The sequence below is a fragment of the Malania oleifera genome, chromosome 6 (assembly GCF_029873635.1).
Source record: "Malania oleifera isolate guangnan ecotype guangnan chromosome 6, ASM2987363v1, whole genome shotgun sequence".
Lineage (NCBI taxonomy): Eukaryota > Viridiplantae > Streptophyta > Magnoliopsida > Santalales > Ximeniaceae > Malania > Malania oleifera.
The window spans coordinates 88462138-88477444 of NC_080422.1; positions in this window are offsets into that span (position 1 = coordinate 88462138).

Sequence of the window (15307 nt, forward strand, 5' to 3'; positions counted from 1 at the left end):
TACATGTTGTTTTTAATGACTGAGAAAATTACAACATCCACACAGTTTATATTTTTTCTATAATTTAAAGAGAATAAGGGAAAGAGAGTGACACCACTATTTTTATGAGGTTCGGCTTATCGTTGGCCTACATCCTCACCTTAGGCAAACCACCTAAGGATTCCACTATACCTATTCCTTTCTAGGTGGAATAAAATTGTTACAAATAACCTCCTTTTCAGCAGGAGAAACCTCTCCAAGCGACAGCCCACACTTGGTCCAAAGATCCAAATCAATCTTGAATCATCAAAGAATACTAAACAAAGGTAAGAATCTGCGTACAAGAACACTCTCAAAACAAATCAAATTTGTACAAGTTAGAGCACTTGATATACTTCAAAGAAAATACTAAATAAAAAATACGAAACTCAAGATTTAGATGTCACCAAAGGTTCTTTCTTATAGATAGAGAAAACTTAGGTGCAAATCAAAACCAAGGCTTTTGATCAACCGACAATTTTGTAGATTTCTCGCAGCAAAAGCGTGAGCACGTATGGATTTAAGAGAGTATGAACGTAGAATGCTTGTATTACTTGAGCGTATTTTTTTTATTGTGCAAGAGGGGTATTTATAGAGTCTTTTGTGGAAGAGTTTCCTTATTTATCAAGTTGACTTGGAGTGTTTGGTCAATTTCACAAAAGATTTGAAATCCTAGAATTAATTTTGAAAAACTTCCCGTTTAGCTCAAATTTCAAAATCTTCGTGGAGTCAGTCGGCTGACTCACTCAATTGGGTCAAATTTTGTGTAGGTCAGTCGGCTAGACAAGCAGCTGACAGCGTTCTGTTTGTCGAAAAATTATTTCAATAAATAGTCAGTCAGCTGACTTAACTTAGTTAAAAAATGGTCAGGCGGTTGGACAAACTAGGGTGTTAGTCGGCTAACTAATCCTAGTTCAAATTATTAGTCGGTTGGGCAGGTTTTTCATTCTTTATGTTTGTCAGTTGACTGGCTGAACTTAGTTCAAAAATGGTTAGTAGGCTAGACAGACCATTCTTTTTCAAATATTTTCATTTTTGATTTTTAAACTCTAGTTTATTTTGAAAAACTCAAATATAACTTTTTCAAAATCATCTTCAAGGATTTTTCAAGAGATCGTCTCTAAGTCTTTTGATCCTAAAGAGCTTCATATATCTATATAGTATTGGATTGAAGTACTTACAAATATCTTTCTAAGCATGAACTCATTCAGCTTTAAGTATTCAAGTCTCTTGAGGTTCAACTTTATTCCAAGTTCCACTTAGCCTTTAAGCTCTTCATTTGTCTTTTATTGCTTCAATATTCTGAGTAGCTTTCACTTGATAGACTTTGGTTTCCATCTTGCTTCTATTATTATAAGTGTTGTTTTTCTTAATCCTAAAATAAAGTCACTTAAGAACACATGTTTAAATATCCTTCATTTGTTATCATCAAAATAAGATTGAAAAGTCTTGTTAGGCCAACATGTATATTGAAAATATGCGAAGCACTTACATGAGACTTTTAAACAACTATGACACTTCTATTCACTAAGTCTTCATGCATAGCTTCTATTCTTCATTTTTAGCTTGACTTTAAGCTTTAATAGTTTTTAGCTTCATTGCTTCATGAGATCTTGTAACATTAAATTCGATCTTTTAACAAACTTTGTTAAGCACTTTGATATTGATCACTTGAGTCTCTTGATCTTGATACTTGGGTTACTTGAAAAATCATCGCTTAACCAAATATGTTAAGTTAACTTGATTTGTTATCATTAAAATAAGATTCGTAAGCCTTGTTAGGCCAACAAGAGCCTCATTGCAAAAGACTTAATCGCTTATGCTAAAAATCGCAATGGCTCACACAAGTGTATCCCCATTTGGTGAGGGACAATCATGTGTCAGACCTCCATTATTTTGTGGTGTCGATTACGCCACCTGGAAACACATACAAGAATGATAACATTGGTGTATTCCCAAGAGGGGGGGGGGTGAATTGGAATTTAAAACCTTTTCTCCTAGGTTAAACTAGTTTAGTAACAGTACATTCACAACCTAAGTTTATCTACCCAAATGTGCAGATAAGTATAATATGCAGAATTTAAATCATGTGTATCATTCACATAATAACATACACATGTCATAAATATAAAGTGTGAAAATATAAATAGACACACGATATGTTATCGAGGTTCGGTCAACTGTGCATACGTCCCCGCCTTGGCTAACAAGTACAAGGATTACCACTATAATTGCTCACTTAAACGGGTGGAGCAGCACCTAAACAACCAGGTCACTTAGCACAGGGCTGACTTAAACCTTTATAACCAGGTTAATTAACACAGGGCTAAACTCAACCTACATAATCCTTACCGAGTTGGATTACTGCCCCCTCTGCCACGCTTGGAAACACTCAAATTTTACAATCAGATGGTACAAAAAAAAGTGCTTTTATGTAAAGCAGATATGTACCCAAATGCGCACGTTCACATGCACATCAATAACATGGATATAGTGTAAGCTTAGTGATCCTAGTTTTGTGCAATCAACACTCAATGTAATATAATCAGTAAGATGCTCAAAAGTGTTCAACACATGCAATATCTTGGAATCTAAATAAGGTATTTCAATAACACATCAATATTCCAAGTATACTAATCAGATAATCAAATTTGTTGGCCTTACAAGGCTTAATATCCTATTTTGTTGCTAACAAACAAGTGGATCTTAACATTCTATGTTAAGTGATGTATTTTCAAGACTAAATGAAGAATGCAAGGTTAAAGAGATCATGAGAGCTTGTACCTCTGATAAGGATGATTATATCAAGCTTGAAGCATGGATTTAAAGATTAAAACTTGAAGATCATGAGAGCATTGATATTAAAGAAACATCTTCAAGAATGAAAGCCAAAGTGATCAACATCTAAAGCTCAAATAAAGATGAAGCAAGCATAAAGATTTTAAGGAATTCAAGGATTGAAAATTAGAGAGAGTCTAGGAAATTTCATGTAAGTACTTCAGAGAATTTCAATATAGATGCATGAAACTCTTAGGTAAATTTATTAGACCTAGATACCTTTGAACATACTTGTAAAATATTTTTATAAGGTTAAAAATTGTTTCAAAATGGTTAGAATCAATTTTGGAATGAAAAACACCAAAACGAGGATTTCTCAAATGCTGTCAATTTTTCTACATCTGCATTAATGAACATTTTTCTCCATGAAAAAATATTTATTTTAACATTTTTTAAACATGAACGTTGTAGGATTTTATCTTACATTTCATTTGGCACCAAGATCATCAAATTTAGAGTTATACAGAAATAGTTATGACAAAACACTAAAGGGTGCTCAAAGTTGACAGCATGACAGACGCCTGGCAAAAACTTGACAAACGGCTGTTAGAGCAAAATGAGACGTTTGTACGTGTTTGGATAGATGACTATCTGGGAAAAATAAGATGTCTATGTGTGTTTGGACAGACAACTGACACCCTATTGCCCTTTGTTTTAACTAGATAGACGACTGCCCAAAATGGACAGTCATCTGCCACGCGGCTATTTTGATTTTTTTTTTCATAACGGTCAAATTTTTAAATAGGATTGTTTGGGGCTCAAAACTTATGGAAACTTGGTGAATACTTCAAGCCAATTGTGGATCAAGTTATACACTTTTTAAAGTCTTTAAATAAGCCTCAAAGATCATTGAATCAACACAACCAAGAAATCAAATTTTGAAAAAATTCAAAGTCTCTCTCAAATTGCTCTCAAATTCTCAAGGTTCTCTCTTGCTCTCAAGCTTATATATTGTGCATGAATTCAATTGAGATTTTGTTGATCTTATTTCACCGGAATTGTACTACATATTCTAAATCTTTCAATCATTGAAAAAATTAATCGGTGATATACTTCATTGAGCTTCAAGTTAATTTCCATATTGTTGTTGACTTTGAAGTATATTAATTGTGCTGTGATTGGTGTACTAACCAGCTCTTTGAGGAGCAAGTTCTTTGTACGCATCTATTTAATTTTTATCTTGTAGATTGATGATTTCAAGGGTTGTTTAGATCGTTTGCTAAGCAAGGGGATATTGCTTAGAGAGGCGGGTTCTAGCCTAGTTAAGGAGTGACCGGACGAGGGGATATCGTTTGGAGAAGGCGGGCTCTAGCCTTAACCAAGGAGTGTTGTAAAGGTTTGTTCTTCCTGTTAAAGGAACAGGTTTAGTGAATCCTTTGGTGATTTACCAAAGGTGATGACGTAGGCTGGGTATAAGCCAAACCTCGTAAAAATCTCCGTCTCACTCTCTCTTTCTCTACTCTTTGTTTTCAGTACATAATTCAATTGCGTGGATGGTTTAAATTGAAAATCATATATACTACGTATATTTTGGAATCAAGTAAACTTAAAGTTTTATTTTGATTTGGGTTGCGAAATTCGAAAGGGAGTACGTTGGTTAAACCATATCTTTCGGAAACCATACGGGAGTACGTTACTTGGTTAAACATCCCAAAGAGAAATTAACTAAGAGTTTATCTGAATTCTATATATTTGGAAAGAGTGATTGGATTTTATATTGCACATCATATTGAAGAAGCAAATTCATTTATACAAGGTTTGGTTCAAATTTGGTTAGTATAAAAAAACAACCATCTTGAGTTTTTATATTACATAAGTGTTGTGTATTTGCTTGGTTGTTTGCTTTCTAATTATAGTTGATTGGTTTGGTTGAATGATTGGATGTTTGTATGGTTAAGGATTAAATAAAGAAACTAAGTTCTTGAGTGCTTAACAAATTAAACAAACAAGTCACTAATTGGTTAAAATAAATAAAAATAAGTTTAAGAATTCTAAAAAGGAATTAAAAGAAATTTTTTAAAAGTCCAATTCACCCCCCCCCCCTCTTGGGAAGTTATTCCTAATTTCAATTGGTATCAGAGCGGAGTTATAGCAACTCTTAACTAGAAGGTATAAAAGATCTAAAGATCTAACTTAGGTGTAGCTCCCTTTAGAGAGGGACAATCTTCAATTAGGCTACTAATCTTTTGTGGTTTGAATTATACTTTCTGAAAAAAGAGAATGTAAATATATCTCCAAACTATGAATTGGAAAGCATGGGAGGTTGTTATGGAAGGTGACCAAAATCCCACTAAGATAGTTGATGGAAAACAAGTCCCTAAGGAGAAAATTGATATGACAGACTTAGACTATAAGATGCTACAAGTAAATTCTAGTGCCATGAATGCTCTATATTGTGTTTTATATGCCAATGAATTTAATAGAATAATGGCTTACAAATCAGCTAAAGAGATATGGAACTAGCTAGAAATAACATATGAAGGAACTATAGATGTTAGGGATAATAGGATTGATATGCTTACAAGTGAATATGAAACTTTTAGGATGAACTTAGATGAATCCATAACTAATATGTTTACAAAGTTCACTCATATAATAAATTCTCTAAATGCATTAGGAAAAACCTATACTATTTATGAAATGATTAGGAAAATTTCTAGAGGGTTGCCACCAAAATGGGAACCAAAAGCCACTGCTATAACGGAAGGAAGAAATTTGAAAAGCACTTCCTTAGATGAACTTATAGGTTCTCTCCTTACATATGAAATGACAATGAATGAAAAGAATGGAAAAACCAAAGCCCAAGAATCAATAGCCTTTAAAGCCTTAAAAGAAAACTCTAGTAGTGAAATGGATGAAGATGAAGAAGCCTTCATATCTAAAAAGCTAGCAAGGATACTAAGAAGGAGAAACAAATTCAAGAGAAGAAATTAAAAATCTGAATCAAATGAATCAGAAGAGGAAGTTAGCAAGAAATCAAAGAATAAAACTCCTACATGTTATAATTGCAACAAAGCTGGACATAGAAAATCGGAATGTCCACTACTAAAAAAAGAGTCTAAGAACATGAAAGCCACTACTTGGGACATGATGAGTATAAGTAGTTCTGAAATTGAATAAAGTGACCAAGAGATTGCTTATACGTGCTTTATAGCTTGGGACAATGAGGAAAGCTCTTCAACCAAATCCTTAGATAATTCTTGTAGTAATTCCTCAAATGAATCCAATGATGAGGGTATGCCATCTTATGAAGAACTATAAAATGATCTATTCAAAGTACATAAGATGCTGATCAAAATAAATAAACAAAATGCTTCATTGAAGAATAAGAATGAATGTATAATGAAAGAATTAGAATTCCGTAAGAATGCTGAAAGGGAAAAGGATTCAAGGATTAAGAAAATTGAAAATAAGTATGATGCTATAATGAATGAATTAGAAAGTAAGAATGAAAAAATGATAGAAGACCTTAGATCCCTATCCTCTACGATATATAAGAAATATATATATATATATATATATATATATATTTCTGAATTAGAGGATAAAATAAGAAAATTATCTTTAGAGTTAGAGAAATCTCTGTCGCGACATCCCGAGAGCGCGTGTGCCCCGGGCGGCGAAATTAAAATTATTTTAACATTTTTAAGGAAAATACATGGAATGTCGGAGTCGCCACTAACCTTTAGTGCGGTTAGAACACATGATTACTACCCCGTTAGGGGTAGAATCTGTCTACATTACCAGAGTTGGGGTCGGGAGTTCGGTTACGTGAGGAGAAGGTACGAGCACCCCCTACGCGCCCGTTCTTACGAATGGTACCTAATTAATTTGAAATTATCCCTAAGTTAATCTAATAATTCTTTAAACTACTCCTTTTATGAATTAATAAACACACATGAAAAATGAATAAATAAATAAATATATACATATATTCCCTCAGAGCTTGAGGTACGTGAAGCCCGAAAGCTCATACCCCCGCAATAAAATCATAGGGAACAAAATCAAGAAAATACTCTCCCAAATTTTGAAATTATATATAAAATATTTATAGGAATATACTAGTATGGGAGGTTTTAATATATATTAAAAAGATAATAAACTAATAAATTAAACTACTATAATATATGTAATAATAATAGGGATACATATATGCTATATATACTATATAGTAATAAATTGCTTATAGCACCTAATAACTTATCCTAATAATAAACCAACCTAATAGATAGTAATAATACACACATCATAATAATAATAATAATAATGTAACTCATATCATAATAATACTAAACTTAGAATAATAATAATAATGATACCATATTATACGTAATAATAATAACAATAATACTAATAGTGACAATAATACACTACCATATAATACAATAATAACAACCTGGAAATAATCAAAACCTTAAAGTTAATATTCAATATATACACATATGGAAACAATTAATCCCTATGGAAACAATTTGAACCCTAAAATAAATGTACAAAATGCAATAATAAATATGGAAGCAACTAACGTAATTATGGAAGCAAATCTACCCTAAAACTAATATGCAAAAGGCAAAATAATAAATATGGAAATAACTGAAATTATGAAAACAAATCGACCTAAAATTAACATGTTAATAAACAATAATATATATTTAAAACAATTAATGAAATTAAGGCAACAACTCAATCCTAAATGATATATAATAATAACCGAAAACCCTATAACCATATAACTGCCCTAATATACAATATCAATATGACAATAAGGATAACTATAAAGTAACTATATAATAAGATCAATTAAATATTAACATGATAATTACAACAATAATAAACAATAATATCACAGGAATACATAATAGACAATAATATTACGTAAATATATATACATGAACTTGACATTCAATAGTAAAACATCTATTTATATCTATATATATTCGTGCAAAAATAAACCAATATTACCATATCTCCCTATAAGCTAAAATAACCTCCGATATTATCTTTTAAACAAATGTTACAGCATTAGAAATACTACAATGCGTATTAAAGCACAACAATATCAACAAGGAAAATATTGCATGGATGTTTAAATGTTAAAACACATATCACAATAATAAAATCCAACAATAATAATATATTTAATATGTACAATAAATTTATACTTAAATAAAACCCTTAAATATACCAACAAAAAACACATAGATAATAAACATACAATAAACCTACAAAAATTAATACCATAAGACAAAAACAAACATATATTGATGATAAAATATGTACCTAATAAATAAAGGAAACACATAGAATATAATATTACATATAAATATAACATAATGAAAATTGTAAACCAAGCCCCTGCATATATACAAAACAATAGCCCAGAATCATGATAAAAAAAAAACAATAATAAATCTATATATATACACAATAAATACAAACTGGTACCTAACCAAAACGCAGGAGGTATGGCCGGATCTTGCCTTGGGTAGCCGAAAATCTGGAGATGCCAGGCGGTGACGAAAAGGACTGGCCGGTGGTCCATTGAGTGGCTGGTCTGGTGGTCTCGGTTACTGGTTTCAGTTGCTATGTGGCCGAGATGGTGTTGATCAGCAGAAGATTCTCGGCTGGAGAGCTTGGGAGGAGGTCCTGGTAAAGCTGCGGGTGGCAGATGGTTGCGGAGGATGGCTGTCGGGTCTGCTGACCTGTTGCCGAGATAGCCAGAGGCTGGCTTCGGGTGCTGTTGGCCTGTTGCCATGTGGAGGGCAGTGAGGATTGCTGGAGGCGCTGGGCTGTCCTGTGGTGGCGAGGATGATGGAAGGAGCTGTGGCTGTTGCTGTCGTGTGGCCGAGAGGCGGAGGGCCGTGGCTGTATGGAGTTGCTAGAGGAGCTGGGCTGTGGCTGGAGGAGTGGCTAGGAAGAGTTGGGTGGTGCCGCGGGACTGAGGTGGTCGCTGCAAGAGGTTGGTGATATGGAGAGCCTGGGAAACAGCGAGGGGGAGGATGGTCGGTGCCGCCACTGCTGTTGCAGCGAGAGAGAGAGAGAGAGAGAGAGAGAGAGAGAGAGAGAGAGAGTGGATATGGCTTAGGTTTTTTTTTAGAATGGCCTCCTGCGCTGCGCCCCCCTTTTTGGCTGTGTGAATAAGAGCCTATAAATAGGCTCTCCCACTTAAAACCCTAATACCAACATTTCATAATAATAATAATGAACTAAATATAATAATAATAACAATAATACTTGAGAATAAATAATAATAATAAAATAATAATAGAAACAATAATAATAGTAAAATAATATCTAAAAGTAATATTAATAATAGAGAAAATAATAATAATAATAATAATAGATAGATAGATAAATAAGAATAAAAATAATAATAGTAATACTAATAATGGTAAAGTAATAATCATAATAATGATAAAGATACTAACAATAATAATAACAATAATAATAATAATAAAGTAAGATAATAAAAATAATTATAATAATAGTAAAACTAATAATAAAGATAATAGAAATAATGATAATAATAATAATAATAATAATAATAAGAAATAAATAATAATAATAATAATAGTAATAATAAAGATAAAAATACTAATAATAATAAAAATTAAAAATAATATTAATAATAATGAAAATAATAAATAATAATAATAAATAATAAATAATATAAATACAAGTAAAAATAAAAATAAAAGTAATAATAATAATACTAATGAAAAATAATAATAATAAGAATAAATAAAATAATAAAAATACTAATAATAATAATAAAATAATAATAATAATGATAATAAATATATTGGGCCTGGGTAAAAATGGGGTGTCTACAGCTGCCCCTCTTTGTAGGCTTCGTCGTTTCAAAGTAAAAGTAGGAACTCTCCTACGTTATTTGTAGCAACAAGCCTGCAAAGATAAAAGACGCTGATTTTGGACTGGGCCCAATGTAATAAAAGAGACCAAAATGATTTGTGAAAACCAATTTGCATGTATGCTTGAGAGCACATGAGAATGACTTGCATCGAGTGTAGGAACCCGAGCTATAGTTCAAGGATGGGGACTTGCACCTGGTGTAGGAACCCGAGCTATAGTTCACGGAGGGTGACTTGCACCGAGTGTAGGAACCCGAGCTATAGTTTACGGATGGTGACTCGCACTAGGCGTAGGAACCCGAGCTATAGTTCACGGAGGGTGACTAGCACTGGGTGTAGGAACCCAAGCTATAATGCACGGAGGGTGACTCGCACCGGGTGTAGGAACCCGAACTATAGTTCACTGAAGGGTGACTTGCACCGGGTGTAGGAACCCGAGCTATAGTTCACGGATGGTGACTCGCACCGGGTGTAGGAACCCGAGCTATAGTTCACGGATGGTGACTTGCACCGGGTGTTGGAACCCGAGCTATAGTTCACGAGGGGTGACTTGCATCGGGTGTAGGAACCCGAGCTATAGTTCACGAAGGGTGACTTGCACCGGGTGTAGGAACCCGAGCTATAGTTCACGGAAGGGCGACTTGCACCGGGTGTAGGAACCCGAGCTATAGTTCACCGAAAGGCGACTTGCACCGGGTGTAGGAACCCGAGCTATAGTTCACGGAAGGGTGACTTGCACCGGGTGTAGGAACTCAAGCTATAGTTCACGAAAGGTGACTTGCATCGGGTGTAGGAACCCGAGCTATAGTTCATGAGGGGTGACTTGCATCGGGTGTAGGAACCCGAGCTATAGTTCACGGACGGTGACTCGCACCGGGTGTAGGAACTCGAGCTATAGTTCATGAGAGGTGACTTGCACCGGGTGTAGGAACCCGAGCTATAGTTCACAAAAGGGTGACTTGCACCGGGTGTAGGAACCCGAGCTATAGTTCACAAAAGGGTGACTTGCACCGGGTGTAGGAACCCGAGCTATAGTTCACAAAAGGGTGACTTGCACCGGGTGTAGGAACCCGAGCTATAGTTCATGAGGGGTGACTTGCATCAGGTGTAGGAACCCGAGCTATAGTTCACGAGGGGTGACTTGCACCGGGTGTAGGAACCCGAGCTATAGTTCACGAAGGGCGACTTGCACCAGGTGTAGGAACCCAAGCTATAGTTCACAGAGGGTGACTTGCACCGGGTGTAGGAACCCGAGCTATAGTTCACTGAAGGGTCAATAAGGTGGGACCGTGAATAGTCAATAAGGTGGGACTGTGAATGGTCAATAAGAGTAGGACTGCAATGGGTCAATAAAGTGGGACTGTGAATGGTCAATAAGATGGGACCGTGATGGGTCAATAAAAGTGGGACTGCAAAGGGTCAATAAAGTGGGACTGTGAATGGTCAATAAGATGGGACCGTGATGGGTCAATAAAAATGGGACCGTGATAGATCAATAAGGTGGGACCACGAAGGGTCAATAAGGTGGGACCGCGATGGGCCAATAAGAATGGGACCGTGATAGGTCAATAAGAGTGGGGCCGCGAAGGGTCAATAAGGTGGGACTGCGAAGGGTCAATAAAGTGGGGCCGTGAAGGGTCAATAAGAGTGGGACCGTGAAGGGTTAATAAGATGGGACCGCGAAAGGTCAATAAGGTGGGACCACGAAGGGTCAATAAGGTGGGACCGCAATGGGTCAATAAGATGGGACCGCAATGGGTTAATAAGAATGGGACCATGATAGGTCATTAAGGTGGGACCGCAAAGGGTCAATAAGAATGGGACCATGATAGGTCAATAAGGTGGGACCGCAAGGGGTCAATAAGGTGGGACCGCGATGGGTCAATAAGGTGGGACTGCGATGGATCAATAAGAATGGGACCGTGATGGGTCAATAAGAATGGGACCATGATAGGTCAATAAGGTGGGACCGCAAAGGGTCAATAAGGTGGGACCACGATGGGTCAATAAGGTGGGACCACGAAGGGTCAATAAGGTGGGACCACGAAGGGTCAATAAAATGGGACCACGAAGGGTCAATAAGATGAAAAAAAAAATTGGATGAAACTACTCGCATGAATGAGATAATCAAGAAAGCTTTGAGGTGATCCAACACCTCGGTTTCATCGTGAACAACACCAATTTTGGATGTGAGGGTCAATGCCCTAATTTTAAGGTAGATGACTCAATTTGGACTAGGGAAATGGCTACTTTGTATGGGGGATAATGAATCGGGTACGAAATCTTAAGAACTTTTTGGAATATGTTCTCAGGTGTAGGGCTTAGAATTATTCCACTGGGGATTATCAATCGGGAATGAAAACCCGAGTTTCTTTGGCTGTCTTTAGATTACCCTCTTTGAGACTCAACAACCAAGGGGTCAACTGCCACAGTTTCAAAGTATGTCAATCTGTGCATTGGGGCCAGCTGCCCCAGTTTCAAAATACGTCTAGACAAGAATGGCTCAGTCAATGAAGCAAAAGAATTATTCAGAAGTTTATTCAATTAGGAAAGTGTGATTGAATGGTGCTCTATTGCTATATGTATGCATATTGCTACCTAAGATGCTAGAATGCAGTGAAATGTTGCTATGTGTGCATAGTGATGCGTGAATGCAAAGACGTATGCATGTTGCATGAGATGCCCTTCGTATTTCCTTTCCTATGCAATGCATGGGAGGTATGGTAATGCATGAATCTTTTCTCCTTCCAACATGCTTGTAATCAACAACCCAATCTCTGATCTCGGGTGTCCTTCAAATTCCAAGTTGCTGACGATTTTGGCCATGTTTCAAATTCCAAAAGGTGCTCAAAATCTGCCCCAGTGTTTACATACCACTGGTCATGGTCCTATTTTCGACTTTTATTCTGTTCTAAAAGCTCCTGAATTCACTCCAATAGAACTTAAAAGCTGCCCCAGATTCGATCCTTGTCCACTGATCTTGGCTATGTTATCATTGTGCACTCTAATATGACGGCATCGGAATTAGTCCAGTCAAACTCAAACCAACATCTGCCCCAGTTACCATCATTTGTTACTGATATTAGCTTCAATTTTCTTGACTCATCCGGCCATGGAGGTGATTGGCTTGGCTCAAATGAAACTCGATCACAAAATATGCCTCAGTTGAATGGATCTATAACTGATCTTGACCCTGTGTTCATATGCCAATCTGGTAAGAAGGTGCTCGAATGGGTCCACTGAAACTCAATTCTTTTTGATAAGCGGATCTTTGAAACCTGACATGACATTTGCCCTAGTTAGATTGCTCTTTCTCTACATGGATCTTCTTTATATAAACTGCTGGTGATTCTAAAACCCTTTGACTATCCATCCTCCTTTAAAACTTTGAAGGGCAAGAAGTTTTTTTTATATAAAACATGATGACCTGCCAATTTACTAATGAGCTCGTAACAAACCCAATTATGATCTTGGCCATATTTTGAATTCCCAACTAACATAGATGTCTCTGAATGTGTTCCTCTGAAACTTGGCATGACACCTAGCCTAGTATATGCATTTGTAGCTGATCTTGTCCGTATTATATTTTCTTCACAAGGACGTTCTTTGGATTGCATCCTTAATGTTTTAAAATCTCTTTGAAATTTAAATGAATAAGCATGCAATCAGATAACTCAATCTCAATAGGAATATGAATGGAATGCACAAACTTGCTTGTCTTTGCTTGATTTTTTGTATTTGTTAAATAGGAGACAAATTTTACCAGTACTTTGACACTAATATAAGTTTGCTAGCTTAGAGAATCATATCAATGGGCAAAACCCTTTTTTTTTTCTTTTTTTTTAGCCTCATAACCATAACTCCTCCACTGTATCACCGCTTAGAGGTTCTTTCTTGCTTATTTCAAGCTTGTTTCAAACTCCCTGTCTTGAATTATAACTAGTATTTCATTAGGTAGTCAGATCAATATTCCGATCTCAAGGTGGACTTTAAGACATGGGACGAAACGTAGGCTTAGGATTGAGGTTTCACCAAGAATAAGGAAACTAAGGCTCAAAATTCCCATTCCATAATAAAAGTTTTGGTTCCAATTTGTGGTGCCATATTCGCAGAGTTTTGACCGAACTTGTTATTTGAACAAGCTGCCTACGTACCTTTTCAGGATCAGGTCATTACGTAGTTCAGACTCATCATTGAGTCTGATAAATCACTTGAAACAACAATGTATACCAATCTGGTTAGGACTTTCATTTGGACCGTAATGTAGACTAATGGTATGGGTTAAAGAAAGAAAGATTTAAATAAGGCTCAAAATTTATCAATTTCATCAAGGGTAATTTGGTCAAAGATCACATATGTAGTATGTCCCATATTTTTCTTTCTTCTTCCTTTTCTTCTTTTTTGCTTTTTTTTTTTTTCTCATTTTTTTCATCATCATCTTCTTGTTCTTTTAATGTAACTTTTTCTTTTACTTTTATGAAGAAATCTTAACTTCATTTTCATTTGAACTTCAATTAGGACCAATCTTTCAAAAAACTGCCCTAGTGTGGGGTGTGATCCTTCAACAGGTTAATCAAGGGATGAATTTTTCAGGCTCAAAAGGGTTGTCAAGGGATTTCTTCTTTTACTTTCTTTTGGATAGCAGAAAAAATGACCTGCCATCATTTTGGTAATGATCATTGCCTCAAATGACTTGTCAAACACTACAAGATCCAAACCCAGGTTGAATTTTTGATGAACTGACTTTTAAGAAAAGATTGGTTTAATATTCAGGCTTGAAATGGGTTAGCAAATGGCAAATCATCGTTTGGTTCTTTATGGGAAAACTGGTCAATCAAAGATAGCCACCCTTCATTTGATCAGAACATAATCATCATAACTTTAAGACACCAATCATAGATAACAAAGACAAGAGACTTTTTCATCGATTTTATCAAGCGAATGAACAAAACTTGATGAGTCCTTTCTGTATATTTCTCCTATGACTCTTCATCATTTTGAAATCCATATCTCAACCAGGCTCTTGAAAATGTCTTGAAGTGGGGGGTCTTCAAAGACTTTTCCTTCATCATCCTGTTTTCTTTTCTTTTCTTTTCATTTTTTTTTTTTTTTTTTTTTTTTTTTGCCCCATTGAATAAACTTCCAAAACCAGCTAATGGCTCCAAGTCCTTTGTACTGACAAAACTATTACCTATGTCACTTTACACAAAATACAAGCAAAAATAGACAAAATTTGGCATAAAGTGATGATTCAAGGAGGATGAAATGAGATGAGATTGAAAAACATTCTTATTTCATTCAATTTCAAAATGATTTAAATAAAAAGCATGGACATTCCTTTTGTTATCAGCCTTAGGTGATCAAGCAGCATTTCTGTATCAGGTGAGCTCACCTCTAAAGTTGAATACCAATCAATCTTCTAACCCGATGGCGTTTATTACATTCCTACTATGATCACGCAATGGGTCCCTATGATCATAACCTTTCTCTGTAGAGAGATCATCTGGCTCTACTCAATACTGGAATCCTGAATCTTTAACTTTGCCACCTTGGCCCATGATTTTGCAAACGATTAGAAT